The sequence below is a fragment of the Dermochelys coriacea genome, chromosome 12 (assembly GCF_009764565.3).
Source record: "Dermochelys coriacea isolate rDerCor1 chromosome 12, rDerCor1.pri.v4, whole genome shotgun sequence".
Taxonomy (NCBI): domain Eukaryota; kingdom Metazoa; phylum Chordata; order Testudines; family Dermochelyidae; genus Dermochelys; species Dermochelys coriacea.
In genome coordinates, this window is record NC_050079.1 from 24,584,532 (window position 1) to 24,608,174 (window position 23,643).

General features: G+C 40.1%; 1 long non-coding RNA gene across 1 annotated transcript; it reads left to right on the forward strand.

Moving 5' to 3' along the window:
* Positions 1-622: 622 nt before the first annotated feature.
* Positions 623-23,003, forward strand: LOC122456239. The gene is made up of 4 exons (XR_006275008.1): positions 623-688; positions 6,393-6,530; positions 6,667-6,718; positions 22,877-23,003. It is a non-coding gene; the product is annotated as an uncharacterized LOC122456239 (long non-coding RNA).
* Positions 23,004-23,643: the final 640 nt, after the last annotated feature.

The window sequence follows — 23,643 nt, forward strand, 5'->3', positions numbered from 1 at the left end:
CACATAAATAAATATTGTTCTTTTTCTTTCTAATCCCACTCAACTTTTGGACATGATATCTTGAGACTGTGAGTTCCACAAGCTAATTATACATTGTGTAAATAACTATTTCCTTTTATAGGCTGAAAATTGTTGCTTTTCAATTTCATTTAACATTCCCATGTTCTTGTTTGATGAAACAGGGTAAGTAGGAGCACATTCAATTTACCTTTTCTATCCTATTCATCAGTCTCTCTTAAGTCTCCTTTCTAAGCTACCTTAAAGAAGACGTAAATTACATTTATTCTCTCTTTAAGGCCCCTTTTTATCACCAGACAATATAAAGGGGCCTTAGTGTAAGTGAGAATCACACCCTAGTAGTGTATTACAGTGTGTATCTCGTGTAGTATAATAGTGTTTTTTTCATGCTACCTGTGATACAGCATGGCCAGAAGGCAGCAGGAGAGTGATATAGGAGAGATAGGTAAGTCCCAGGATGAGGAGAAGCCTTATTCCCTGTAGAGGGAAGAAATATTTCTATAGATTAATTAAAAACACCTGAAGCCAATTAGAGCACCTGAAGTTAGTCACCTGATAAAAACCCCTTGCTTCAATCAACCAGGGGAAGGAGTAGGAGTAGAGGAGAGTTTGGAGAAGTGCTGTGGCTGGAAGACCAAGACCAAGACCAAGACCAAGACCAAGACCTTAGGTAAAGAGACACCTGGCTTGTGCAGGGGGGGCAGGCAGGCAGGCAGGCAAGAATCCCCACAAGCTGAAGAGCAGGAGAGGGAAGTAGCCAGGAGAAGGAAGCACTAGTTCAAGAGGTTTACTGCTATCCCTAGGGCCCCTGGGCTGGGACCTGGAGTAGAGGGTGGCTATTTGCCACATACCATACACCAGTAACCTGGGGACCCCAGTACCATGGTAGAATCAAATAGTAGTGCACAAGCTATTAAGAAAGTGAAGGCTTGTGGAGATCTGCCATTAGAACAGACATGTTAGACCTGACTCTGTGTGTTTGTGTCTTGATTTACTTTGTGGAAGACAGTACATAGTGGTGTTGTGTGCTTACATAAAGTGTATATTGCAATTTGTCAAAGGCTTTAGGATGGATCCTTTATGATAACAGTCACTAGTGTTCAACTTGGAGGACAACACAGTGCCCATATGCAATTTCTCCCTGATCCTCAAGTCCTCCCCATCTTTTACCCAAAGGGAGGGGAATATAGCATCCTCCCAATTCAAGCACTAACATGTGCTACATAAATCTGCTTTTAGAGACTATTAACTGTAGAAAGGATTTCCTTCTTGATCCTTTACCTGTGCCTGAGAACCATCAGTGTTCTCTTGCTCAGTGGATTCTCCTCTGGGGCTGTCCATGAATTATGTAACATACAGTTTGGTGATTTTTCAGGACTCATCCCCTCCCTTGCAACACTTTGTAATACTGACACAAACATGCATAATTAAGGACCCACCCACCCACTAATGTGTTACAGAATTTAGGGACTGCCTCTTCTTCTCATGTACAAGGTTTAGGAGTTGGATCTTTGCTGTTCCAAAGGGTTTGCAGAGGAAGGGAATACAGTTCCTAAGGCAGGGAGTTTATAGTGGATTCCATGGAGAACTCCATCAGGCTGCAAGAAAGCCTTTGGGTCCTACTAAGAAGTATGTGGCTGCTTTAGGCAAACCTTCTCCTGGAGAAGAACACATTGTGTGGGGCAAATCCTGTCTACCTACTGCCTGCTCATGGCAACATATAAATCAAAACCAGAATCTGGCCTAGTATTGAGCCCTGGGTTATCCCATAAAGAAAGGCATTGCTGTATAATGAATATCATTGGAGCTCTATGATGAATGCAAATTGAGTATGCTGCCTAAAATAGGAAACAAACCAAGTCAAAGCAATTCCAGAGAACCAGAGCGCAGACCAAGCTAAGATCTCAAAAATTAGAGTAAATGAGAATGTCCCCCCCACCCCCCGCCAGGCAGACTCATTAAGGACCAAGTGATCATTGCAGTCTTGGTGGTATAAAAGGAATCCTGATAGAACTTTATTATAAATCTGATGATGTTTCAAACATACCTTTGATTGGACTCTCCCTACAGTACTTTCTTAACCATTTAGGTAACTGCAGGAGGCTGGAGATAGGGCAGTAATTAGCAAAGATGCCCTCTGGTGAACTTAATTTCAATAACAGGATGGTGGGAGGTGAGCCTCGCAGATTTGCTGACAGAAAGATTAATCAGAATGACGTGGATACTAAAGGAAATGGCCTGCCACAATTGTGGAAGGCCAAGGATCGAAATTAGGAGTGGATGACAAAACCTTCGAGATTGTCTCATTTAAATCCTCATGAGAAAGCACACTGCAAGCTGCCTGAACCCATGGAAACTGAATTACCAGAGTGACATGGGTTGACAGGTGTAAGAGGAGGAGTCAGTGCTGAATAAGAAGCCAATCTGGAGAAATACCAGGCAGTAATATCTTCCATTTTATCTGCAATATAACAGCACAGGATGCTTCAGACACAGTGAGTGACCCAACAGAAGGATACAAAAGAGCATTATTAAGTTTGGAGTAAGGAGGCAGAATAATTTCTCCTTTTCAAAATCAAATTTAAGTAGAAGCAGCCTTAGCCAAAGCCACTTTATATAAATTAACATGATTCTTCCATATATCAAAATGAATGGTTAGGCCAGAGGTCTTTCATTGTCTGCAATTTCCTCTCAGCTGCTGTCCCTAGACTCCTTTGTGCATCAGCATAAGATCAAATTCAATAGAATGAGTATGTATCGGGGATAGATCATTTGATATTTACCAGTTGCCATGTGCCTCCTCCTATATGGTTGAAGTAAACATCTTGATCATCTACTAAATCCAAGCTGGGTGCGGCGCAGCACAGGATTGGGATGGGGGAAAAGAGGCTTCCAGTCAATTTTGTTCTCACCCTGATCCTGGAGCTGTTCCAAGCTACCATTTAGTGGATTTCTGCTATGTTCTGGGCAGGCAGGCAGGGTGGGTGGCAGGCAGAGGAGCTGTATGGCTGCTCTGTGCCACTCAAGGATTATGTCACGAAAGGGAGAATCCTCAGGGTGCCAGATCTGTGACTTTTATGATTTCTTTGCTCTTCCGGATCAGCATGCATGATCTGCCCCACACATTCCACCTGTCTCTGGTTTAAGGCCACTGGCTGCAACTTTGTGACCAGCTTTACCAACACCCTCAGGGACATCACCAACTGCATCTTGACAAAAATACACCAGCGTCAAAAATGTTGTTGCCAACAAGCCACTCCCATAAAACCAGCAAAAATACACAGCCCTTGTGGTAAACATACTGCATGTCACTTAGCAACCCCCAGCTGACAATGGAGAAGAAGGAAAAGGGCCCCAGTGGACTGACCTGTTTACCATGGTATAGAAATTCCCTCTCCTTGTTACTCTGTCAAACACAGGGTATGCCAAGGTGTCTACAATGAAACAAATTAACTACCAACTCTGTAGCCTGCCCAGAGATGCACATTAGGGAAGGCAGGAAGATCCGCTGCTAGTAGGGGAGAGCGTGTGCACCTTCCCCTTGCCCCTTCTATCAAAGTGATTTACCCTTGTCTAACATGTGTGACTAAAGGAACAAACTTCCATGAATTGAGCCTCACAACATTTATGTGAGGCAGGAAGGATTAGTATCCCCATTTTACAGAGGAGGCACAGAAGTTAAAGGCCTGATTTTTCAGAAGCACTGAGTGCTTGCAGCTCTTAATGACATCAGATAGAATTCTGGGGGTCCAGAATCTCTGAAAATTCAAGCCCTTGGTGATTTGCCAGGGGTCTCAAAGGGCATCCATGGCAATGCTGAGAATGGAATTCAGATGCAATATCTGTGTGCTGCTTTGAAGAGTGTTCCCAATGAAAAACAAAGCCACATGAAACTTGCCTGGTTGTAGATTTTTCTACAAACTCTAAAGTCAGACAAACGTTCTCAAGTGATCATCTACCATGAACTGGTTGAATGAACCTGAGCCAATCTAAAACTGTGTGTTAAAGTGAAGGGAATTCTGCCTCAGAACATGTAACATCACAAATGATCTAGCCCAGTGTTCTAGCCACAAGATCATCCTTCCTTTATGCCCCAACCCAATCATGCCACAGCAACCAATCCACAACAGACAGCTTTCAGATCTGCTTGTCACAGGTTGGAATGTATTCATGAAAACCCTACATCTGCTGGACTGCTGAGGAGATAGATATTCCCCCTACCCTAACATCCTTTTGGGGACACTGAAACATCTCTCTCTTCAGGAATTCCACCATTCCTTGCTTTACAGATTGAGACAAATCAGGGTCAGTTAATTTAGACAACATGAACGGGGGCAAAGAAGCAATTCTGAGATATAATCTAAAAGCAGTGATCAGGTGCTTATGGCTATCCAAGACTAGAAATCATCAATCCAATGATGAGAACAGCAAGATGGAGATCAGCATGCAATGATCAGTAAGTGTTAACAACTGAGTAGTCAACTTCAAGGGGTGACAATCAAACAAACAAACAAACAAGACTATGTCCTGTCTGCAGACTGAAGAAAATGAACATTACATGCCTGGTAAATTTAAGTGATTGCAATATTATTAGAGAGAGCATCACATTGAATATTCACTGAGTGCCTTAGGCAGGGCTTAAAGTGGTCTCAGATAAGTTTTTCATTGCCCAGCAGTAGAATTTTATTAATTCCTAATCAAATTTTAGGATCAGACAGCTTGTTTAAATGCACTTAAAATTCCCTCATGCCAGTGACCTATCTAGTTCAAACTCCCCTCAACTGTCTGGCTTTGCTTGTTTGGGTTTGCAGTCCTGGGAAGCCCAGCCCACTTTAAACTTTTGCATTAAGCACACAAGGTCTATATTCCATAGTCCACTGAAGTCAATAGGAGTCTTAATTTAAATCAGCTTTGGATCAGGGTCTTAAGAAGCAAGAGACCTTTAATAACATCACAGATCCCCTCATTCTTCTAAACAATCAAAATTACTGATATGTACTAAACATATTGCAAACATAATAAGCCAGCTTCATCCCTGAGTGTAAGTACAGGGAAGCCAGCTGCAGCACCACTCTGGCTCATTGTTGGTTACAGCCATGCTGCCAATATTAACCCTTTAAAAACTCCCATGCTCTTCTCATTCCCAACAGTGATTTGATTCCTGTAAAGTGAGGAATTTGTATCAAGAGAAATTGTCTCACTTTGAGGAAGGTTCCCAATGAACACACAACCACATGAAACTTGCCTGGTTGCAGGTTTTGTTACAAACTCTAAACTCAGACAAATGTTTTCAACTGATTCTCTACCATGAACCAGTTGAGTGAACCTAGGGTGACCAGGCAGCAAGTGTGAAAAATCGTGACGGGGTTGGGGCAATAGGCACCTATATAAGACAAAGCCCCAAATATCAGGACTGTCCCAATAAAATTGGGACATCTGGTCACCCTAAGTGAACCTGACCCAATCTATAATGGTGTGTTAAAGTCACATGGAATTCAGTTCTGTCTCAAAATCAAATGACCGTTTCCTTTTTAGTTTTTATGTTTGTTCAAACCTGAAACTCTTAGCCCAGTGATGTGTAAGCCCACCATAGAAAATGTTAGCACTGGCCCCTGTGAAGTGAAACATGCACTTTACACTGTTCTACTTGTAACATCTTGCTCTACCCCCCTGAATCTTCTAGACCTAGGGTTGTCCCATTCTTTCTAAACCTTCCATTCCATCATATGCATGGTAAGGATTCTGATGTTGGCACTATATTATCCAAGCACTCTTACATGGAGTTTAGTTTTAAAACTAGATCTTTTTGAATGTGCTCCTCATTCTTCCTCTGTTGCCTTTATGGTGATCAAATAAAGGTAGTTTTTGCTTCTGTTTTCTTTATATTTTAGTGTGATGGTGGTGAATATTTTGTATATTTATGTAGGTATTTGGGCAGGTTAGGATAGCTCCAGAAATATCTTAAGTGTTTAGGAAGCTTCTGTATAATTACAGCTATAAACATAATTAGTAATGTTTAAGGACCAGGAGAAAAAGTTAAAAAAAATATGAGTCTCAGATTTCCATGAGTTATTTCAATGTATAGTAAATAACTGCAGCTCACCAACACCTTTATCTGCACTACAAGGAGCAGTTAGAAAGTAAAAATTAACAAAGAAAGCTACTACACAGGGACAACTATCATCTTAAATTATCCATGTCTCAGTCAATGTCCAAATCCATAAAGTATATTTGAATTTCCAGTCAGCTCTAATTAACACAATTTTGGACACAGATCCAGAATTGAATTTCTCTCAACCTTGATATCGCAGAATTGTCTTTCTCTCACCATTGCTTTGTCACACCTTTTCTGTATCTTTATTTTTATCCATCAGACTCTGGGGCCCAATTCACTGGTGTCCCACTGCTTCTTTGTGCTAGCTAAGCTGTGGACCACTATTAATTGGTGCAGTTTATAGCAGTCTTCAGATTGTTTTAGTCTATGCCAAGAGACCGGCCCAGTGCTGAAACAGGTGAGAACAAATTGACCACAAAGGTGGTCAAAAGTCACCTTTTGCTCCCCATATCATTGGTCTGCTGAGCACAGCTTAGTCAGACTGGAAAATCTGGTCCTGTCATTTTAAACCTCCTTTCTGGATTCAATTTCAGATTTCCCAGAAAAATTATACTTTGTGATGAGATGCTGCCTGTGACATTACAGGTGATCTGGATTTTTTTTTTCGTGGTGGGGGGCGAGGGAGATGGTCGTGGGTGTGTTGAAAGCTAGAGTTATAATAGGAAGCTAAAGTCGACCTTAATTATGGAGCAGCTACCAATGCGCTACATTACATAGTTTTAACTCACTCATCTGAAATGCATTCAGCTTTCAGCACAAACATTAGATTCAATTATCATTTTATTTCCTAAATATGGTCATACTGGCAGCCAGGAAAAGTCTTACTTGAGCATACTATTTCAACAGCCCTTGATTAATTCAATAATGTATTTGTTTCCCTTCCTTCTGCATTACAAACTTTGTTATCACTCTCTTATTTCTAAAGGTGAGATCTAAAGAAGCAGAGAACCAGAAGCTTATGTAGAAAATTATCTTTTCATTATCTCAAGATATTAAGGAGTAAATTTCCAATGCAGTGAGTTACACACACCCAACTCTAGTTATTATGTGTTATAAGTCCCTATGCACCAAGCTGAAAATTTGCCCCTAAGCATTTTTGGGTTTTTATCTAGCAAAGTGCCAGAATACTAAATAGATTTTTATGAAATTGCTCTCAGTAGTAAAAATACACCATCTGATCTCCATAGGGTTTATAAACCTGCAACATACAAACCAGCTATAGCACCATAATACACTTTAATGTTCACAGCCTACTATTGTTGCACCAATGAATTGCTCAGTTCCAAGGCTATTAGCTGGGATGGGCTGGGATTTTGTCCCTAGCCTTTGTTTGCCAGAAGCTGGGAATGGGTGATAGGGGATTGATTACTTGATTATTACCTTTTCTGTTCATTCCCTCTGGGGCCATTGGCATTGGCCACTGTCGGAATACAGGATACTGGGCTAAACAGACCTTTGGTCTGACCCAATATGGCCGTTCTTATATTCTTAAGGTCTTTAGTTAAAACTCCCAGTAAAGTCTAAATAAAGATGATAGGATTGGGCCCTGACAGGATATTTTAGGGTAATCTAATAAATAAGGATTTAATTCTTTCTACAAAAGACAAGGATGGGTCTATTTGTTTGAGGTCTCCTTCACAGTACTACTGATATCTAATTTGATATAGAGTTTAGCCAATGGATCACAAATTGATGCTCCTGGTTACAATTAATTAAAAGAGCCATGGCTGGGTCACCCTCTCCTGGAGGAATGGGGTTTTATTCTACTGGAACGTGAGTGGGAACGTGAGTGCTGGTGAACATTCTACTAGTATTTATGAGGACGGCTCCAGAATTTTCCATCTAATCTTTGCTGTTGGTTAATTGTGTTTTTGACAAATGAAAAGTGTGTGAAAGTATCTGCTTGCCTTGAAAAGTTTTGATTTTTCACCAGAAAACGTTTTGGTTTTCAGCAGTTGTCATCTCAATATTTTCAGGTGTGGAGTTCTTGATCTTTCGATGAAGAGTCAAAATTTTCAGTGGGGAAAACTTGCATTTTCCAAGCCAATATACTAGTTACTTATGAGCTCCTCAAGAATGGAGACTTTCAACTGTAAGCATGCTACTACTCTACTAAGCATGCTCAGGATATTTTTTATATCTATCAGTGAGAGAGAGAGAGAGTAGTGTGAGAAAATCCTGATCACTGCTTTTTAAAATGTATTGAATTGTAAAGCTCAAAAGCATAGGCTTGATGACTGTCAGGTTCTGGAATCTTCTGTGTATTTGCAAAACAAGCAGCTCACAGGCAGTGGCTGCCCCAATCCCTTCTATGCCTCACACTGCCAATGTGCCTTACCCAACCTTAAGGTATGTCTACATTTGACCTGGGAGGTGTTTCCAGCTTGCATAGATGTGTCTGTGCTATCTCTGCTCACGCTAGCATGGTAAAAAAAGCAGTGTAACCAGAGTAGCCCAAGCAACAGTTCGGGCTAGCGCCTGCATAGGTATCTAGGAGTCTGGGCAGGTACATATAGAGCTGCTCCCTGTGCTACCGTGGTTACACTATTAATTATAGTGCACTACCTCAGGCAAAGGTAGCGTGGATACGTCTAAAAGAACTGGGAATCACACTTCCCAGCTCAAATGTAGATGTACCCCTAGGGGAAGAAAGTAGCTTACACTCTGTGGGCCTCTCTATAGGCTGCTAAGTAGTGTTAATCTTGACTTGTCCACAAAGAACCAGACTATGTCCACCAAATTAATTCACATAAGTCAAATGGGAATGACGCTTGGTCACTAGCAACCTGGGATAAATTCATCCTAGTAACAGAGATAAGCAGCCATATCCCACTACTGATCTCCCAATCCTCTGGGCCTTCCATTCCACTCTGGACAAAACTCAAAAGAAAAAGCCCTCTAAATTACATCTAAATTCAGTCCGGTTTAGTAATATATGTATATTAAATACAAATATTGTTTCTGAAATGGGAGCATATTGGGAGAGAGAAGTCAGTGATCTTAGTTTCTAATGCTGTTTAACAAACCTGAAAATGAGAGTCGTCTTCATTGCGTTTTTTTTAAACCCACAGACCTTAAGATGAATTACTAGAGGGTTTTACTCTTGGATCTATAGAAATGAAATATGAGCTTGAACCAAAATGCCAAATTTTAAAAGAGGCTCAGTTTAAACCCAGATCCATTTAATGATACACCGCTCTTTCTATCATGAGCGATATGTAAACCCCACATCTAAACACCCAAATGTTGACGGGACTGAAATCTGAATCTGAATTTTGAGGATTGAGTCTCTCTCTGAAAGATAAGTAGCACATTTTCACATTCAATGGGAAAAAAGGAAAGGGCACGATATCTGTCAGTAAACTGACCCCTTATCAGGATCGCATGCAGTCCCATTACTGCTATGACAACTAGCTCAGCTGTGAGCCAAATGCCAGAAAAAGGCCAGCAAAAAAATCCATCAGTATAGACTCATTTATCACTGCAAGAAAAAAAAATTCTAGAGCTGACATCCAAACCTGTATCCATTATGCCAGTCTTAACTTTTTTCAACAGTTTAGAGCACTGGCTCCACAATGCTGAGCATGCCTGTAAGAATTATAAAGGAGCCATTTCTGATTGAAAATGATGTTTCTATTCAAAACTAACTCTATTAAAGAAGAAAAAATTAGTATAGAGCATAGTAATTTTGCAAAGACCAAAGACTGACATATTGCCTAGGAGACACTGTGAAACTACCTAAATAGTAACCACATCTTGTTGATTTTAATATTTTACCAAATAAGCTGCAGAAATGAAGAAGATTATTTCTTCGTGGGTATGTGGAACAGCGTATAAATTGTAGAAATGGTCTTTCCCAGTACATGATGCCATCTTGAATTCCCTATTCTGACAAGGGAAAACCTATTTGTACCTTTAGTTTGTGTCTTTTGATGATTTTTTCAGTGACTTTAATACTGGTTGAAGGAGCAGGATTGACAGTTCTGGAGAAAGACTTTCTGGTTATCCACTGAACAGGTATAACACAGGCAACACAGTCTTCCCCCACTCTCGCCTGCCAATCTGCCTATGGCACTTATTAAAAAATTTAACACCTTCAAATATACTGTACGCATCATGAGTGGAACCAGGCCAATGTACTAACGTCTCAGCTGGTGACAAACACATTTTATGTCAGTGTTAATCACATGCATATGGATAGATTATGTGCCCCAAAAAAACCCCACCGTTTTCATCTCAGTCAATGACAAGTGTTCATGAGATATTGTAGGGCTGCCTGATTATTATGGCTATTATTACTGGCTATTGTTGCTATGTTACTAAGGGCCTGAACTGTAAAGCTGACGTTCAGGAGTGGGGCAACTCGGGGCATTCGGATCCAAGGTTTTCACTGCAGGTCATTGCTAGCCATAAAGCCAGGTTGTGTGTGGTCTTGTAGCAAGCTAGGGAGGAAAGCATAAGGGTTTTCCAGCTCTTGTCCTCCTCGTGACAGCCCCTGGGCTAGGGCCAGGAACAAAAACAGTGCCTGTGCTTGTCCCCTCCTATTTCCCCAAGGCACCAAGCACCCCGAAGGGGATATAGAAGTGACGGGACAACGGCCTCCCTCTCCTTCCTTTCTGGTCCATGGAGTTGACCTGTGGGACCATCCCACACTGACAAAGGAGGGGGGCAGTTTGTGCACCCACCTTATGCCAGGGACCTGAAAGGCACAATTCCTCCTAGATCTTCCCCACTCCCAAGAATGATGGGTGGTTCCCCGCCCCTTCCTCAGGGCTATGCACACTAGCCTCATCAGGCCTTTAGCCTTCTGCAAGGGGAGAGGGGGAACCAAACAAATTCAGGGGTCTTAATTTTACTGACTCACTCTGTAATAATTATAACAGTTTTTTACCACTCCAAACAATGGCAGTAATGTCGTCCATCTATGGATCTGCACACATCTTCCCTGCTCAAAAGCACCACACTGACATCTGTCCTCCTACATGGTTTGCCTTAGGAATTTGGTATGTACCAAATTCTCAGAACTACCATTTCTTTTTTCAAAAGAACATTTGCGATGATTAGAGAAGAAAGACAGGGATGTAAGAGTCTACAGAATAGACCAGGAGATTGAAATCCACTGTTCAAATATCATCGGTGCACTGTAAACAGATATAAGTCCAGCTTCCTCAAATTGCTTTACTAACCATGTTAACCTCAGGGACACCCCTCTGTTTCCTGGGGTGAGTGAGCAAATTCAGTGATATAGCTGTAATGGGGCGAGTTCCATTTTCAGTCAGAATGGCTAATACAGCATACTGACATTTGAAGCTGTGGTTCTCAGATATGATGCATTTATTAGCACTGCAGCTGAAATAACCCAGTAATTACTTAATGTTTGATATTTACATGGAGCTGTACATTATGTTTGCTCAGAGAGGAGCACTGGGTCAGGAGGGGGAAGAGGTTACAAAAAACCCACAGAAAGAAATACAAAGCTATAAATGGTAATCTATCAATAGCATCAGCTGCACCAAGGACCTAATCCTGGTAGGAACTGAGCATCATCAGCTCTCATTGTCATTACTGGAGGTGCTCAGTAGCTGGCAGGATTGGGTCCTTCATGCAGATGATGCTGTTAAATAATCCAAACACACACACTATCTCATTTGAAATATTATATTAGTAAGAGGAAGGATGAATTTCCAGGTAAGGCACTGCACTAGGATTCAGAGAAAATGCAGTCAATTCCCAGCTCTGCCAAAGACTTCCTGTACAACCTTGAACAAGTCACTTAATCTCTCTTTTGCAATTCCAGATCCACTGAATGGGGCTGGTAATACTTTCTCCTACCCTTTCTCTGTGTTGTCTATTTTGATTGTAAGCTCATCAGGGCAGAAACTATCTCTTCCTATGTGATTGTGTAGTACTTAGCACAACAGGACTTCCAGGTGCCACCATAATGTAAATAATCAATACATTTAGATTTTTCTCTCTATATAGTTGCTCCCTATAGATCATGTCCTTTCCTGTTCACATGGTAACGTACAGCACAGTAATATTCTGGCAGTTTAGTTTGGGCTTATGTTGCAGGAGAAGGGAGCGGGAATCTAATTTTATATAATTTATGTTGTGTACAGGTCTCCATAATCTTTAGGAATCATGTCTAAACCCTCTACTTACTGGGACTTTATCTTAACTTGATCTAGAACTGCATTTGATCTTTTCAAATTAGTTTACCTGTCCGTTTAAACTGGTTGCATTTACATTGGCTTGGTTCTTATGTCATTGGAAAATGGCAAAATAATGCGTTTTCCAACTTGTGGATTCTTTTCTATTTAAAAAAAATGAAAATCTTTGCTTTTAACAAAACTATTCCGCACAGAGTAATACACAGCTGTGCTTGAGGTGTGTGTGTGTTTTCATATTTGTATAAACTCAAACTTGTGGTGAGTAATTTGAAATCTAGTTGTCGTAGTTCTTCAGTTGTCAATTCACATTTCATTGGATGCAAAATGAAACCACTTTCAGCTATGTAGACTGAAAAAACACCTCTGAAGTCAGCAATAGCAGCTAAAAGCTATTTGATTTGATTTTTTTAAAGATGCACATAAAATGCCAGCAAAACTTGACTGAGGAAGGACTCGGAATGAACTGCAAGATTGGGTTGTGGAGGGGAGGTAGACGGGGGAGGAGTATTATATTATTGCTTTTTAACTATACTCTGCCACATCCTTCACACACAGGGAAATTGTCAGGTATAAGGATATAGGAGAACTGGAAGATATAAAAGCCATAAGGATTACAATGTTAAACGCAGTACAACCTACTGTGCATAAAAAAAACCCCAATACCCTTAGTTCACATGTGGTTGCATCTTGCAGGTGAAATGTGAGATTCAGCAATTCCCTGCATCCACCACTTGTGCTCTTGTAATGGTTACAGAAAAGCCTCTAGAGAGGTAGGGAAGGTCACTCAGGGGTGAGCAGCAATGAGTGCTGGAGAGGAGGCAGCAATAGTGAGAACAGAGAGGGTAGCATGCCATAAAGGGCACAGATCCAAGAATATAAATTTAAAAACAGGCAGATTTTGAATTAATATGACAGAATTTCAGCCTCAGGGTCCTGATGACTATACAAAATGCTGAAAGGTTGAGCCTCCTGCTTATGGTGTTACCACCTCTTGATGGAATTACAGCATAGGTCTATAATTCACAATTGCTTGTTGTGTAGTCTACAGGCACAGTATGGACAGCAGCTTTGATGACAGCATATTAGCCAGAAGAATGAAGTGTTCATTATGTCACCAAAATCCTGCAGTGTGTGGGCAAACGGGCTTAGACTATTTTCTATGCATTAGTTTATATATTCAAAGATTATTCCAAAATGTGAACACACACACCTGTTTTAAAATCAAATAATTTAGAATCTGATCTTCCCTCACTATTCAGGGAAACTCCCATTGACTTCACTAACACTCTCTTGTGTGTCTCCTGTTTGCAAGATCCTGGTAGTGAAATGTAGGGAAAAACACTGTTGATATGTATTAAACATAATTTATGGAGCTGAGATGTGAGGTGGGATTGTGAGATGATATAATAGCTAACCATGTGATTAATTTGCATACTTCAATCCTATTAGTTAAAATTCTGTAAAAGCTGTTCGGGTTTTGATAATATTTCACTGATATCATCACTTTGGCCTCACTGCCATCAAATATAGTGCCAGATTATATTCTGACTGTGAAACAGAGCTTTCTCCCCATTACGGGCAATGAGATTTTTTCTGTATATATTGAATAATTTAAATATAGACACAGCCCTTCTAAGTGTACAAGTTAGCAAAGGGAAGTTTATAACAGGCACCCTTGATGAGCTTGTAAAGATTTTTGCAATCATAGTGCTTTATATTAAGGACACCAAGAAACCCTGTATTAGACACCACAGTACATTGTAATCAAGAGAGAGCTGTAGGAGGATATCAAGAATATGCAAAGGAAGAGCAATTAAAAATGAAATGAGTGGCAGAAGCAGACAGACTCTTAAGAAAGGAAGACCCTATTTTCATGTCTCTGGCATGTAGTAATGAGAGGAAAAGAAATAGAGAAAATATGTGAAATATAAAACCTCTTTTTTAAAAACACAATAGAGGTAGATTGTGCCTTTAGATGTGACAGTCCTGGACAAGGCATGGTTGGTAAGCTGCTCCACCCAAGAACTGGTGTAAGGAAAAGAAACTGTGATTAGGTGAACTTGCCTCATTTAGAATGGTAAGGGTCTTCATATATTTAACGGATTTATATATATTGCATATTAGTGAGTAATATATAAGCAAATGCATAAGCAATATAATCTTTGGCCTAGTGCTTAACGTGGTTAATAAGATTTTTAAATTTCCTTTCTTGGAAAGAGTGTAAATATAGCCTTTTTGGCTTACTAGATATTCTGTTATTCAGTACCCTGATCTGGGTACAGCTCAAGGACGAGGTTACTGTAATCTGCCAGATATAATCAGGATAAACAAGGAGTCCCCAAAGTCCCTGTCAATTGTTGTTGTGAATACATAAATAAACATGCAATATAAATTAATCTAGTGTGTAATGCAAAATATTGTATTTGGCCATACAGGTTGTTAATTATTATACAAGGAATGAGAGGAGGGTGTTTGATAAAAGTAGGGTGTTATCTTGGGTATAAAAAGATTGTACTGAAACTTAAACTTTGCCTTTGTTTACATACAGCTTTTGGTGTGTGTACATACAGCCCTGGGCCTGTTCCATGCCAGGTGATCACTGGGTATAAACCTCTTCCCTGGATTTGAACTCAGGGTTAGCAGTGGTTTGTCTGCTACAGCAAGTAATGGTTGTCTGCTTTGCTAGGTTCATAAAGTAATCTGTGGGCTGGATTGGTGGTCCTGAAACATTCTTACAAGTGGTTCCTGAAGGCAGCCCTCCAAGTCACCATTTCTCCCTGCTCTCTCCTTGTTGGGACACAGGCAGTAATTTTCTGCCAGCAGGCAAGGAGAGAGACTCCTCACATTTAAAGGTGTAGTACACAGATAATAAAATGCTAAGATCTCTGCCTGTTTACTTACTGGTATTCACAAATAGTACTCAAATGGTAAAAGACTACGGGGCAGATTATAAAGCTCTTATACACATGGGTAAGCAATTACTCGCCTGAAGAATCCCACTGAAATTTATCCCACTAAGTGCCTCATCCAACTCCCATTGAACTTAATGTAAAGCTCCCATTGACTTCAGTGGGAGATGGCTCAGGTCTTAAACAAACCCAGGTAATAATAATGTAGGGGCAAACTGTGAATCCTTTGCTCATCTGTGTAGTGAACCTGACTAGGAGTCTTTCCACTGAGTTCACTGGGAGCAGGCCCTTGGCATATATATATCTATTTGGATTTTAGGATAGGAATATATCTATTTGGATTTTGCCTCTCCACAACCCAGCTGAAATGCTCCTCAGTGCTAGTGATAACATCTCATCATTGGGCAATACAGTGGCAATAACAGGACTAAATAACCCTGCTTAATGAACAGGACAATTGGACTTTGATAACAAAAAATCCAGGAGAAAGCTCTACAACAAGATACTACTAAAATAACTACCAGAAAAATCTTTCCATTGGTCAGCCCAACTGGCAGATCTGAATAATATGAGAAGTCTGAATATGTTCAATTTATTATTTTCACCATGGAAATGCCCAACAAAACTGACCTTTTCAGCTTCAATAAAAGTGGGATTTTGCAGTAGGCCCTTTGTCACCTGCTTCAATAATAAGTGTAGGTTCTAAAATCCAGAGTTATTAAAAACTAAACAAAGATGAAGAGTCACCTGCCCACCCTCTTCCCCAGCCTTGATCTCCTGAAAAGGATCAGACTTAAATCAATCAGCTATTACAGACATACACCTTCAGTTCAAACATGTAAGAAAACCTAGGGGCCAAATTCTGCTCTAAGTTACACTGACGCAAACCTGGCATGACTCGATTGACTTCAGTGAAGTCATTCCTGACTAACACTGGTGTAACTTTTATTTAAGAGTCATTCAGTTTCATGGGAAGTCTTTGGTATTGCTGACCCTTCTGGTATATTGATCCATTCTGATCAGGCTCACAACTTATCTGTTATTCCATAGAGCTGCTACTCTCCACTATGTACTTTAAGAGTGGGTGGGGGCTGGAATTCTACTTCCCAAGGAACCATTTCACTTTTGCTAAGATAGGAGGTACACAAAAGTTGAGAGCGAGCAAGCGAGAGAAATCATTATCTGAATGACTTGCAATTAGTTTAGGCTGAAATGTTTCTTACTGGGGAATTTTGATAACTGTCATTCAGGGTAAACACAACCAACCTCAGTAACTATAGCCATAACTTTCTTGAATACAGTAATAAATATTAATACTGTATATTTGCTTGTACGCCTTGTTAATGTAATATAATATCACGAGACTTTTGCAAAAGGTTACCAAACGATATGATCTGCTGCAGGGATTATTTCTCAATTGCATTTACCTTTTTTCATTGGCAGTGCAGTTTTTCTTCATTGAAGAAGGTAGATTTAAACATGCCAAAACTTGAGCAGTTGTATTTTAAGTCAGTGTTTCTAAGCAGACATGGAACGCAAGGGAAATTGTTGTTTTTGACATCCAAATGTACTATAAGTAAAATGTATTGGAAATATAGTGAGCAAAAATTAGATACCAGTAAAGAAAAGGCAAAACAATTTAATGACAGCTTTAAAATTCAGACAAATCTCAATTGTTAACAATTATCATTAATTTTCTCTCTAAACCTGCATCCCAATAACATGTAATTATTGGCAATGGGTCAAAAGGCTGTAATTTTACTTACAACTCAAAGTAAATGTTTAGCATTCCAGATATACTCAACACAATTCCTTGACATGCAACACTGAAAACACCACTTGATTCCAAAAGGTATCGGACATGCAGACTTGCACAAGGGAGATGTCCAGTGGATACTGCAGGGGACTGTGAACCTCTGCTCCTGGAATTTCTTCCCAGCTCTGACAATGACACTCCAAGTCACTTGTGTTTTCTGTGCCTCAGTTTCTCCATCTGTAAAATAGGGAGATTACTTGAAGTTGCACTGATTTATGTTTGTATTCAATTTTCAAAGTTCTTTTTATAAAAGTTTCCCTTAGCAGTGACACCCATTGCAAATAATCCAGACCGCAACCCAAATTATGAACCAGAGAGATGCATCCGATGAAGTGAGCTGTAGCTCACGAAAGCTTATGCTCTAATAAATTTGTTAGTCTCTAAGGTGCCACAAGTACTCCTTTTCTTTTTAAAATTTGGGAGAGCCATGGAATACATATGGTTTGCCATCTATTCAGTAAGAAACTTGTCTAACTTGTTTCGGGATCAAAACTAACTTTACCTGGCCCACTCTCCCAGTAGTTTCAAGTTAGGTATTCTGTATCTCAACTTACTAGAAAGCTAACTTTAATAGAAGCACTGGCATCTGGTCAATTAGGATACATATATACACACACACACACTATATATATAAACTCATTTATATCAAACATTACAGACAACTTTCATAACAAGTGTCCATATATGACATGATGGGGACAAAGACCTCGAGTACACCCAATTACCCCAGGGAATGGGTTTTGATTCTAGAAAGGTGATTGGCACCTCAATCTTTTAGCACGAAGAAGCAAATTTCTTTTAGTTACTGTTTCATTGATACCTCACACCAGTCAGGTTAAAAAATAGAGAGAGACTGAATGGGGATAAATGGAGAAACTGTTGTGCAAGAGATTTTATGCATATATGGTGGACATGTCCAGTCATTAGAAAGTATTGCGATGTCATTAACCCATAATGAAATACCACAGCCTGCTTGATATTTATTACCAAACAATTGTTTGGCCATCCTCCTAGGACTTCTTAGATGAAATGGTCATACAAAAGAAAATGAAGAATTAATCCCTCATCTGCTAGTAGCTACTTGGTGTCTGACAGTCTCCTATTGGGGGAAAAAAAAATAGTCCAACGATTGATGAATGTTTCAAAGTATATGAGAGTTCATCTGAAAAAATTAAGAGATGAAATACATACCCTGCAAATGGACAGGGGACAAATAGCTACTTAGATTACTTGGTTACCTTTTACTCAATACTCAAAGTACATTCAACTGCAAAAAACCAAGCACACCTGTCCAATATTTTTGAATATTAATTTTTTTTGATAGTTAACAGACCAGGTTTGTCTATGTATAATCGGAGAATTCACTCATTCTAATAAAATCACTAGACACACCGTATCATGGGTGTTGTAATGGAGCTCACTTTATAGTATGATAAATAGGGAGATCAGATGACTATTTTACTGTATAATGTCTCCTTAAACAAAAGCTCAGTGTTGTAATGACTGTTTTGTTTCTGATGTTTACATGGCAAGGAATTGTAAATCTCTTAATAGCTCCTAAATAAATAGTTTTTTTTAAAAAATGAGTTCTGTAAACTAAATGCAGCACATTGGTGCACTAAATACAACAATTACAAAATATTTGCAATGTCTTTTCCACTCTCTCCATTTGAAGTGCCTGTCTCATTGGCCATCACTCATTTTGCCTGCCTGCACTGTTGAAAGATGAGAGATGGACAAAACCTTATTCTTGACAGCTTCAAAAGCCTTTTGTCATTTTGAAATGCAGTATTATGCAGGTTTGTTTCCAGATCACCACCTTCCCTGGGATTGTGCAAGCAATTGTTGTTTCATCAAAAAGGTTTGGCTCCTGCAATTGCAGCAGCCTCGGCAGTTCTACCCTTGTGTAGAAACACCAATTGTACTTTTGCCACATTTGCATTTCTCTCACATTTGAGAGAGAGAAACCTGTTCTCTGAAGAGCATTCAGTACAACCAGCACTGGAAGACTCCATTCTGCATGAAGCCTGTAGACTCCACAGGCTTGGTTCTACTCTGGACAGCTGTGATACACAACTTCAGGCAGTTTCTCCTTTCCTGCTGCCCAATGATGTCCACTTATCCCAACTATTTTTGTTCCGTTCAGGTACCAGCTTCAGCAGAGTCACAAACAATATAGCTGGAGCAGGAACCAGTGTTACAATCAACTGCCTCCATTCTGAATCTTTTCAGCTGCATTTCAGCTGAAATGGTCCCCATACTTCTGAAATGTTCAAGGCGTAGTTTCCGCCTCAAGATGACAATTTTTTAATGTTTATTTTTTGACATTTTGAGAAAAAAAATCATTCTGCTGTGAAGAGAGTAGAAAATGATACTTTCCCCATTCCTTGCTCTCATTTTTGAAACAGATTTACAGCAAAATGGCTGAAGGGTAGAACCAGTTGGCATGGGAATAGCTTTCAGATATACTCAAGCTAGATACTTTACGAAAGTATAGGACTACAGAGTCTATGCCCTATAGAGTTTAAATCTTGAAACCATGCCATGGTGTAATGACATCCCTGGGCCTGCTAACAGTTTTTTTGGGAGAGACTGCAATCCTAAAGGATTCAAAAGAGGGCAGAATAAAATTTTCAACAGAGTTAATTCAAAGCTTTGAGCTCCCAGACTGCAAAGCTTTGAGTTCCCAGCAAAGAACACCATATCTGCAACCTGTGTCAATGCAGAGGAGAAGGCAATGACTTCAGCAGGGAAATTGGTCAGGCTTTATTCAACACAAAGCTTTGAATTTAAATGGCTTATTTTTAAAACCCCTAAGATTAAATAAGAATATTAAATATCCTTTGAGCCAGGAGAGAGTGAAAGAAGGAAATGGAAGAAGTGAAAACCCAAACCAAAACAGGGGAAAGTAAAAAGAGGAACAAAGACACTAGCTTGGGGCTAAGACATTTTATTTTAGTCACTATCTGTTGTTCTTTTCCATTTACTTGAGATTGAGACCTTTGATCCCATCATTGCATCTGCTCATGGCAGTGTGGATGATTGCACCTGATGTGCTTACTCTACCTGTGACATTTAGACACCTCTCATCTATCCACCCAGCACATTCTTGAAGTAGGACTGTTAATGGGAAGTGCATTACGAGATTGCTCATCCTCTCAGAGTCTGCATGGGATGTTCACATGTCAGTGAACCCCAAGTAGATGGAGGGACTGAGGCAGTTACACAAATAGGGAATTTGGTTTAATTGTCACAGTTCACAACCTGGGCTGACAAGGCACAAGCCTGGTGGTTCATACTCCTCCAAGAAACACAGGGAAACAAAATAGTTATCACAACCCAGGCAAAGTCTTTGGAAGGGAGAGAGGAGCTCCCGAAGCAGCCAGCAAACTGCTATCTCAGCCCCAAAGCAGGCTGCACAGGCTCACAGAGTGATTCTAAAGCAAAAATCCTTTCCAGCAAAAGCTTCAGCTGCTGACCAGCACTCACAACAGCAAATAAGTCACGTTCAATTTTAAGCCAAGTATTTGCCAGATGGAACAAATAACCAACTCACTATTATGCAGCAATGAAAGACCAGACACTATTTCACCATTTCAGACCCACTTTACAAAGCTAATGTGCAGTGAAGTAGATATCTCTGGATCCAAGTCTGCTCCTATCAAAATGAATTGCAAAACTCCAGTGACTTCAGTGGCACTAGATTTTGGCCCACACCCACTGAGTCAAATTCATCCCTGGTGCAAATCCATTGCCACTGAGCTCCCCTGGAATGAATTTGCTGCATTCACTTCAGTGGGATAATTTGAGACCCTTCACTTTCATGGCCACATTTTCATAACTAGGGATCTCAAGGTAATGTACCAATGTGAGGTTTCCATGCACAGTTAATTATAAAGGAAATTTTGGGCCCACATTTTGATACAAAGGCCATTTGTGCCTTATGCAGTTTGTTTCACTCCTTCTATTCTCTAACTGAATTCAAATCGCATCCGAGAAAATAGTTGAACTATTTAAGACATGTTATAGCTGGACAATGTTTCTTAACAAGCAGAAGGTCAGGGCTACAACAGAAATGCTCAGATGTTTTCATTTCTCTTTCTTTTATCATGGTATAAAGTCTAAAAAAATTACTGCTAACACTTCCCCTTCAAGAAACAAGGATGGGTTCCTTTAAGGTATTGCTGTTAATACCTAATGCTAGAGACGGTCTTAATTTTCATCAGTTTTGTTGGATTTTCCTTTGATTTCTTTATTATTCATGTACAGGCTTAAGTATGTTTTGTGAGATTTAAAATCTTTCCCCTGGGTTTATTTAATCCTCGGTTTTTATAGATTCCAGCATTCCCAAATGAATTAAGGCAACTGAATGCACCATCCACAACTGAACTAATTTGTTTTGCTAGAAATGGGACTCTTCATCCAGAAAATGCTGAAGATATTTGCACTGTGCTGACACTGGTTGCACCATAACTTTTGCAGTACTCTACCTATAGCAACATTGTCTCTTTCCACAGCACCATAACTTACCCTATGGATACAGTAATGGATGGGTACCCGTACATCAGGAAAAAAGCAGTGCTATTTATGCGATAACTAACATGCCATCAAATACTAGAGTAGACAGACAGGGCAAACTGAAGTATTTTCTTGAATTAGCTGGTTAAGGTGAACCCTCGGAGAGGAAACAAACTCTCAGTTAAGTCAAAGTTGAACTAAAGCACTTTGAGATCAACAGATAAGCGCTATATAAGAGGTATTATTAATAGTACACTGGGGTTTTTCAGTGTGTTTGTTTTTACATAGTAATTCACTTTTTCGCTAATGTAGACAAGCTCTATATGGGCAACTTTGCTTTGCTCCCCTTTCTATGCACGTGTGAGCTGAGGTCTACAAACCACAGGTAGGAAGCACTGCCTGGGAAACAGAATGGCTAATATGACTTGGTCACATTCTGTGCAGCAGAGGAGGAGTGGCTAAAATCTATACGAGGCCCTTCGCTAGCATTCTGAATTCAGAACAATTCCAAGGACAGCTGCTAATTTAGATATCCTAGTGCTGACACTGTGTGAGTCCAGAATGCATGAACAGAACGTTGTTTGCATGCAGCGGAGTCAGGTATTAGTTAGCGTGTAGGAGTGTCATCAGGACAAATAGATACATCCTGCAGGTATCCTAGGGAACAGCAGAGGCAAATCAATCTGGCTTTTACATTGCCCATTCTAAGAGAAGTCCAGCACTTCACAGATATGACGGAGCATGTTCATTCCTAGGAACACATTTATTCACCTCTTTTAATAAACCAGGTTACAGCTGAGTGAATTGGGTGTCTCCCCTGGAGCAGTAAAGTTAATACTTTACTCAATGCTTTTTCAGATAAAGAAAGTCTTTCCAAATCCCCTGGCATTTAAAGAACTACAAGCCAATATTTAGAGAGATTAGGGGCCTGATCCTATGAGATGCTGAGCACTGTCAGTCCTACTGACTGCCAGTGGGAATTGAAGGCCTCATCATCTTGCAGGAGGAATGCAGCACCTTACTGGATGGGACCCTATGAGAGGCAGCCTGTCTAGATGATTGAACACAAGGGGCTGGATGAGAGGAGCTCCTGAATTTGAAATTGCCGCTGACTCTCTGTGACTGTGGTGAAGTCACAGTTCCCCTATTCCTCCGTTTCCCCATAATAAAATGGGAGACAAGCCTTCCCCACTTCACCATGGGAAAATTAATGGTTGTACAGGGTTTTGTACTTTAAAGCATTATTCTTTAATACTCTGCTACTGTCTATGTCCTCACTAGTATTCAGCATATTTTCAGTGTCAATAATTGATGTCTATTTTTATTACAGAACGATGCTGCATTTCTTCAGGTGCTGCTCGCCTTTCTTTTCAACTGCTCATCCTCAGCTGTTGCTCCTTTTATTCCTGCTACTGGTGAAGGGTGAGTGTCTGGAGATGTCTCTTTGTACTACAGTGCCTCGTGCTGCCTGATAGTGAGAGTGAATAAAAAGTTACCTGAAATAAAAAAATAGGCTAAGCAAGCCAATTTCTGACCATACTCTATAATTGCTGTTCCCTCATCCTTCCCCCACCCACAACCATCTGTTTGTTTCATCCATCTGGTACATCTTCTCATAAGCATGACTAAAATCTGGGAGCATCCGTCCTCCATGTCTGTATAGTACCTTGCATAATGGGCCTTGATCTCTGATTGAGGACTCTAGAATGGCTGCCAGAGTTTATGTATCGTTTGAAGCTCTAACCAGTCTTCTTCTGAAGTTCAGAAAAGCTCAGATAATGTCTGCTCTAGCAGTTCAAATAATTCACATAAATCTTGAAACTCTAGATACTCATCCGAACCCAACTCTGAACTAGTCAGTAGCATTAGAAAAATATGTGGGATAAGGGCTTAAAAGCCCTCTTATTTCTTGAAAATATAGTGTCTAACAGAAGTCACGATAGTTATGTTTTTATCAGACTGAAGTCATTTATTTTTGTGGTGTTGCCCATCTGCTATGCCATCAAGGCCTAGAATTACCCACTGATACAATGGCAACTATTGTTTCTGATACATGCGCTCTTCTGCTTTCTCTGCTTTAGCATGACTTCTTCATTA